The sequence below is a fragment of the Priapulus caudatus genome, unplaced genomic scaffold (genome assembly GCF_000485595.1).
Source record: "Priapulus caudatus unplaced genomic scaffold, Priapulus_caudatus-5.0.1 Scaffold798, whole genome shotgun sequence".
Classification (NCBI taxonomy): Eukaryota; Metazoa; Priapulida; class Priapulimorpha; order Priapulimorphida; family Priapulidae; genus Priapulus; species Priapulus caudatus.
Genome location: NW_014577859.1, coordinates 1 through 7779, shown reverse-complemented (window position 1 = coordinate 7779; position 7779 = coordinate 1). Strand labels below are relative to the sequence as shown.

The 7779-nt window shown below is 42.6% G+C and overlaps 1 protein-coding gene across 1 annotated transcript in view; it reads right to left on the bottom strand.

Moving 5' to 3' along the window:
- Positions 1-3276, bottom strand: part of LOC106813609 (mitochondrial folate transporter/carrier-like) — an 11395-nt gene extending 8119 nt beyond the window's left edge. Inside the window, exon 1 of the mRNA XM_014817792.1 lies at positions 3226-3276. The gene's annotated coding sequence lies outside the window, so the exon portion shown is untranslated. The remainder of the gene's footprint in view (positions 1-3225) is intronic.
- Between the last annotated feature and the right edge of the window lie 4503 nt (positions 3277-7779).

Here is a 7779-nt window from a genome sequence, read left to right as displayed (position 1 = left end):
GTGCATTGCAGGTTGGCAGGCAACAATTATGATTAGAAGCGTGCCAGCCATGGGCTGCCCCGTGTTTTTGCCTCATGCGAGCATTCACTGATTCATCATTCAGCCTTCAGGCCCAGGGGCAGGGTGCTATAGACAGACTGCTTTAGAAAATATATGATTTAAGGAGCGTAAACCTTGTTCAACAAACATTTGCAAAGGCACAGTTGCACAGTTTAATTTAGAGCCCATACCTGTGTCAATGTGAGGCTAATAATAGCAAAAGCAGTTCAGTCCTTTGTTAACAGTCAACAAATCAACAAGAGGAGGGTTAAACATAAGTGTCGGATAACCTTTTGACCCTCTCTTCGCATGTCAGTGGAAAGCATATTTCATGGTCCTTTCAATAAAGCCATAAAAATGGTAGGTCACCGCTGAAACAAAAAAGTTTTTCAATCGCTCCGTCAGACCATGTCCTCAGAAAACGTCTAAAATCTGCCCTGTGCCCATTGACCTTTGACCTGTGACCTCCAATTTCGGCACAGTGATGGCTTTTCCTACCATGATGCTATACACCGACTATCACGAGCCTAGGTCAAGCTGTTTAGATTTGTGCCGCAATTCTGCATTTCCTCCCTATACCTTAAGTTAAGGAAGGAATGTTCCCCCTTCTTTTACACTTCTTGACCTTTGACCTTTGACCCCCAGCTTTGGCATCGCAATTCGTTTCCGGATTACCCCCCAGCATCCCGACTTTCGAATCCGTACGTCGAGCCATTTATATTTGTGCCCAACTGTTGACGAACGCACGCACGGACGGACGGACGGCCGGACGCACGCTCATGCGATTCTACAAGCTTCATCTGACTATGTCAGATGAGCTAAAAACATCGAATATTTAACCACCGCACGCACTATGTTTACATAATGGCGTCGCTCAACTTGGGGCCGTGACGTCACATAACCTAGATTACTATTCAGGTGTTTATTACTAATTGGGCGCCGGATTTGAAATGAAATACGATATTGAATGTATTTCTATGTATAAAAACGTTACAGAAGTTAGAAAATTTGACTTCAATTGTCCTTTAAGTAAAAAATGTCACATCTGCCCTACTAATTGTCCGTATTTTACTTGATATGCAACTCGGGTTAAGCATGGGTGACTATATTTAGAATGAACAAATTTGGGGAGGCCAAACCAACTTCGTTACGGACAGAAGCAACAGGACAGTACTGTTTAGGTGGGGGAGTGCAACTTCTGTGGTTTTATCACGTTCCTCCCTGGGTGAGCAAGTTTGCTGCCTGTTTTTTTTCTGGCAGCAAGAACCTTTTTAATTAAAATTTTGCCCTTATCAAATCTCATAAATACTTGCTAATACGTAAATACAATTATACATGGTTAGAAATAGTGAATTAGCAGTTGACAATGGCGTGGAAGTACAGAGAAGCAGTAAGAGCACAAGTTAGCTATTGATACATTTTCTTGCACCACTTATTAGCTACAATTAAGGTTAGGTCACATGGTTCACTTGTGACCTTCACTCCCCGCAATGAGGATAAGCGAGAAAGTAACTTGTGGCTATGATCACAGGCACTTGGAACATTTCAATAATAAAATGATGATAAATGAATATGAAATGTATTTACTACACAAGTCTTAATAATGTATCTCTACTCTCTTTCGCCTACTATTAGTGATAACTTTCTGTAAATGCCATTGAAATGATCCGTTGCAACACAATTTCACCGCAGAAATGCTGCTTTGCACTAACAATAAGAATATAACAAGAACTCAACATTTCTGTTGTTTGTACAGTGTCAGTGACGTGCATTCACTGTCGCAGGTGAGCATTTGAATGGCATTTACAGCGAATTATTAATAATAATATATGCGGATTAGAATAGAGACATTAAGATGTTGGCAGGAAATACATTTCATGTTTATTTACTATCATTTTATTATTGAAACATACAGGGGCGGATCCAGGAATGTCTAAAGAGGGGGTCACAAGTCATTCTATTTCTGTTGTACTTGTAGTGGCTCGGCAAGCGAGCGCAGCCAAAATTTTGTAAATAGAAGGCTTCTGAGGAGAATTTTAGTGCATAAATAAGGGTTATTTTTACAGGATTTAATCACTTTATATCAAGTCGTTTTCAAAATAGATACTCTGTATGGACACTAGGCCTATACACCTTTTGAATATATTGTAAGCAAGTTGGAAGTTTTACTGAAACCAAGAAAAACTTGTTCTTTAAATGTGAAAGTAGACCATATTTGTAGAACTAGCTGGTGCCCAAACAAACCAGGACTGTGCCAGAAAAATTAATATCATTAAACATTATATGTGCACATCATTCACACTTTCACAACAACCACATAATATATTATATTCGATATGGGGGGTTCACATTTAGCGGTGACCCCCCCTTTTTGGTCAGAGGGAGGTCACATGACCCCCATGACCCCCCTTGGATCCGCCACTGGAAACATACCAAGTGCCTGGGCTGTGGCTATGATCACAGGTGTGCGCAATGAAAATACCGCCTGGTGCACAGGCACTTGGCAATAATGTATCGATGGTAAAAACACGAAATGTATTTCCTACAATCGTTTTAATTTTTCTCTACTCCCTTTCGCCTATTATAATAACTTTGTGTAAACGCTCCCCTGCAACACGTATGTACACTACACAAACACCGTTGTGCACCCGGGGTCACTCGAGATATTACGTGGTACGCATGCTCGTCAGAGAAAACGTCAAAAAAGGATCAGAATTTCGACCCTGTAGCGTCGATGACGTCTTTAGAAAAAAGGGTACTTTTTCAGGTTAACCTTCGCCGTTTAGGGTCATCATTTCAACTCTGACTATTCTTCTGATTTCGTCTGACTTCGACTCTACAACTGTGATGGTACTCTTTACCTCCGCCCAACGGAGGTTATGTATTCGCTCTTGTGTGTTCGTGTGTTCGCGCGATCGATATTAGCGCGTCAGCCAGCTCAGCCAGCCAGCCAGTGATACCCAGCGAGCCAGCGCAGCAAGCCAGCGAGCGTGTACATGTGAGCGAGCAGCAGCAACGAGCAGCTGCTACGAGCGAGCGAGCAGCAAGCCAGCAAGCCAGCGTGTAAATGTCAGTACGCTGGCGTATATCGTGGCATATTCGTGTGTTCGTGAGTCGTATGGCGTATGTCGCTGGCGGAGGTATGCACTCTCCGTGAGTGCACTCTGTCTAGTCTCTGTTGTTCACCTGATGAAACTGAAGTGAAATCTTGCTGTGCAGGTCACATTTGGCTATAATAAACCAAAATGAAGAAATGAATCAATATAGATAGCTTCCAGTGTATATCTCTACAATACACATTCAGTGAGAAAATAGTCATTACACAATAAACATGATTAAGGGACAAATTTATTGTGCTACACCATTTAGGGCTCGTCCGTTTTAGTTTCTTACGTCATTTAGGGGTAAGATTCACAAGTTACATTATCTTACGCCAATAATTAAGGGGTGAAATTTGATACCGCTGAATACGCCATTTAGGGTCCAATTTTGAGATGCTTTGACGAGCATGCGTACCAAGTAATATCCTGAGTGAACCCCCCCCCCCAAGAATGTGCACAACCAACCAATTTATAACGGCAAACAATTAATCTATGTGTACATATGGTGTACTCTAGATACGATAATGTAACCAAACAAGAGTAGAGAACCCTATACTTGTTTGTTGTGGGCTACATTATTGACATGCGTCTAGACAGGAATTGCTCCAACCTGGGATTGGAGGATAAAAGTACAATTTGTGACCTTCGCACTCGCACCGCTCGCCCTGCCGCATACGCTAGTCTATTACGCTATGACCAGTAGAAAAGTGTACTATCATATAGCGCAAACGATTTTAGTTACATTTCTATCAATTCTAGCTATTATGGGCACGTCTTAGCTATAATCTCTGTGAATTTTGAGTTTATTGAAGCATGATTAGTCTAATTATTTAGCAAATATGTACGCGCGGTATCGCGCATAGGCTAATACACGCGAGACTATGGCCGGTAGGAAAGTGTACTATCATATGGAGCGAACGATTTGAGTTACATTTCTATAAATTCTAGTTATTATGGACACGTCTTAGCTATAATCTCTATGAATTTTGAGTTTATTGAAGCACAATTAGTCTAATTAATTGGCAAATATGTACGCGCAGTATCGCTCATAGGCTAAACGCCTACGGATTATCCGGACTCTCCATTTCCATTCGATTACTGGTCACATGACCATTTCTGGGGAGTTCGGACTCTCCAAACTCTCCATTTTTCTGACCGGTGCGATAGCGGAGAGGTCACGTGACAAAATGACGGAATGGCGACATTTAGTCAGAATTTCGGTTATTCAAACCTAATTTTCTGGTTTTTAACACATTTTATGCACCAATCTGTGTAGTGCATCCGATTTTCGAGTGTTACTAATACTTACAATGTTGACAATAACACTATTATAATAGATCCCTTTTTTCCCTCGGTACGATTGAAATTTGTAGTATCAAAAGGCTCGTTGAGAATCAACAACGTGGGGGGGCCGCCATCTTGGTTCTCCACTTCTATTCTATTTCGCACAAATCCGGTAGGATCCGGACTGCATAATCGAATTGGCCCCAAAATGAAAACGAAATGTCACAAATTCTATTTTCATCCTCCAATCACAGGCCGGAGCAATTCCTCTGTCTAGACCAGTGTTGTAGTCGAGTCCGCACCCCCCGAGTCCGAGTCCGAGTCCGAGTCCGCACCCCCCGAGTCCGAGTCCGAGTCCGAGTCCGAGTCCGAGTCCGAGTCCGAGTCCACACCACCCGAGTCCGAGTCCGAGACCGAGTCCGAGTCCAGTTTTGATTAAAAAAAAGGGGGGCACAGACCGAAAAGGCCATTCACTTCTATGTATGTGTTTGTTCAAAAATGGGGCGGGGGGGGTTTCCTGTCCCCTGGATCTGTCACTTGTTTGCATAAAATAGAAAAGACCATAAAACTTGCATAAGTCGACACTTTTGGGACCAGCATATTTGTGTCGACTTAGGAAAATAACGTGTTGGAAAATAAAATAAAAATAAAATAAAAATTGTGCATTATGCATTGTTTACGCTACGAACATTTCTATTGTATGTAGAATGTAGATTAGTGGCAATCATCCGACTTGGCTTATGAGATTGATCTGGGAAAAAAGCGCAACCGTGCATCGTAGACATTCGAAAGTGTATAGTCAGCCGAAAACACAGAGACACGAGTCATACGAAACGTGTCAAAGTAACGGATCCATTTGTGTTTTACGAGAATGACACGGCTTGTTGAACCAAATGAGAGAGTGCTAGTACTTAGTACCTACTACCTAGTACCTACTACCTTCGAAGTGGTAGAGGTCATATAGTAGTACCTACTAGTACTCGCACATAGGTTCATGACATCATTTTACACCTTTCTGCCTTATAATTCACTTGCTGCCAGCCGCAGTAGACGATTGATTAACCGCGCGCCTGTGTACATTATTATGCCCGTGGTTGAATACGAATGATGCGCGTGAACTCGGCCCACGCGCGATTTAAAGCGCGACAAACAGCATCTACGACTACTATGTATGTAGTGGCCTCGAGCCGGTCTCGACCCGAGTCCTCGAGTCCGGAGGGCTCGAGTCCGAGTCCGAGTCCGAGTCAGGTGTTATACAGCAGGGGCGTGTACAGGATTTGTACCAGGAGGAGGAGTCTAACTGTAACCCAAACTTGCGAGCACACGAAAGGGGGCGTCTGGGGTCTGCCCTCACCCAGAATTTTTTTTAAATTAGACCCCCTTAGATGCGTTTTCTGCACGAGCAGGGGGGGTCCGGACCCCCCCCCCCTGTACACGCCCCTGTACAGAGCATTTGAATGGCATTTACAGGAAACTGGTAATAATATTAATACTAGTAATAGGCGAAAGAGAGCAGAGAAACACTTAAACTTTGGCTAACGCTCCATTTAGGAGTGTTCCCAACTTTGATACCATTAATGATTAATGATTAATGATTGATAATCCTAACCCTAACCCTAAACCTAACCTAAATGACATTAAACAACAAACTAATATATGACCATGACCATATATATATATATATATATATATATATATGTCATTATGACCATTAATGACATTAAAGTTGGGAACACTCTAATGAAGTATCACCCTAAACATTGGTAGTAAATACATTTCGTTTTTAATCTTTTAATTATTGAAACGCTCCAAGTGTACGTCTGTGCCTACAGGCTACGGCTATGATGTGGATCACAAGAGGCATGTAGCTCTACAACTATAGCCCTTCGCTCCGCCACAGCTAGGCGCCTGTCTTGTATTGTCTTGTCTGATACTGACATTACTGTACTAATCGGCTGGTATGGCTATAGATGTCATGAATCGCTTTGATGACCTAAATTTGATCGCTACGCCTGTGGCAGAGCGAAGGGCTATAGTACTAATAGCCTTAGCGCTAGTAGTAGTATAAACCGACCAGGCTCTCCGACTGTTACACGTCGTCTGTTACCAATCGCCAACGTAGTGTTAAGTGAGAAGGGAACTTGTGGCTAGTAGTAGTACTACTAGTACTATATAGCCCGCGTACAGTTGCCGCACGCCTGCGGCAACTGTACGCGGGCTATAACATTATTCATTTTATTGTCATTAATGTTATGTCTTGGCCTCTGTGTTACGTCTTGGCCTCTGTCCAAGTGTTTCTGTGTATCTATTCAATAATTCAAGTGTTTCTGTGTAGGTTCACAAACAAAACATGCACGGCATTTTGGCGGTCACTCAACTTGTTTTATTCTAGACTAGTCACGCCATCTCGTGGACGCAATACATGACATCCTCTTTCCTTACAAAAAATAAAACCGTTCCAAATTCACACAAGTGTTCACGTATGCCAAATAAACAAACACATTTGTTTTGTTTTTTTGTTTTTTTAAATTCACTACGAACTAACCTTCAACTAAACTCTGTAAATCACATGCAATCTTGCATAGGTTCATTAACCATGAAACGCTTGTCTTAATAAACATAACTATATTATCTTAACTCTGAATTTGTCTTCCCCTTGTCCTTCGCTCATTTTGTCTATCTCACAAAGTCTGACAACTTCTGAGTGCGTCTGGAAATTCTCCCTTACCTAGTGGACAACTGAAGGCTTTTGAGCGGACTCACATTTTGACTCACTGTTCGGCCTACAATTACCATGTTGTGCTGGTTGAGGTTGAGGTTGAGGTTGAGCTATTGGTGAGTTGGACAGGTTAGAGTGGGGATTTGGGGTGGAGTTCTGTCAACTATGGCTGTGCCATATTGCAAACTCCATCATCTCGAGGTTCATCACCTCTATCTCGGAGCGGTGTGTAGTGTTCCTTGGTCCTCAAGAGATCACGTCGATTTCTCCTAGTGATCCTTCCACTCGGCAGCCTTATCCTGTATGATCTGGGTGGTACATCCGTTTGATCTGGAATAAGCTCTGCTAATTTCCACGTCTCTTTGCTCCTCACTCGGATTGTGTCATATGGCTTCAGTGGTTCCAACTGTTTTACGTGTCTGTCATAATATTTCTTAGCTCTTCCATGTCTGGCATCCTTCAGGTTCCTGCTTACATCTTGTGGTTTCTTCACCTGTGGAGTCAGTTTGCATGTTGCGGTAGGAATGCTTGTTGCAGTACGTCTCGCAAACAGTCTCTGAACGGGTGATCCCATCTCGTCGTCTTCGCGGGTATTCCTTACGGTTAGTAATGCGAGTATGGGTCGTTCGTGCTGCT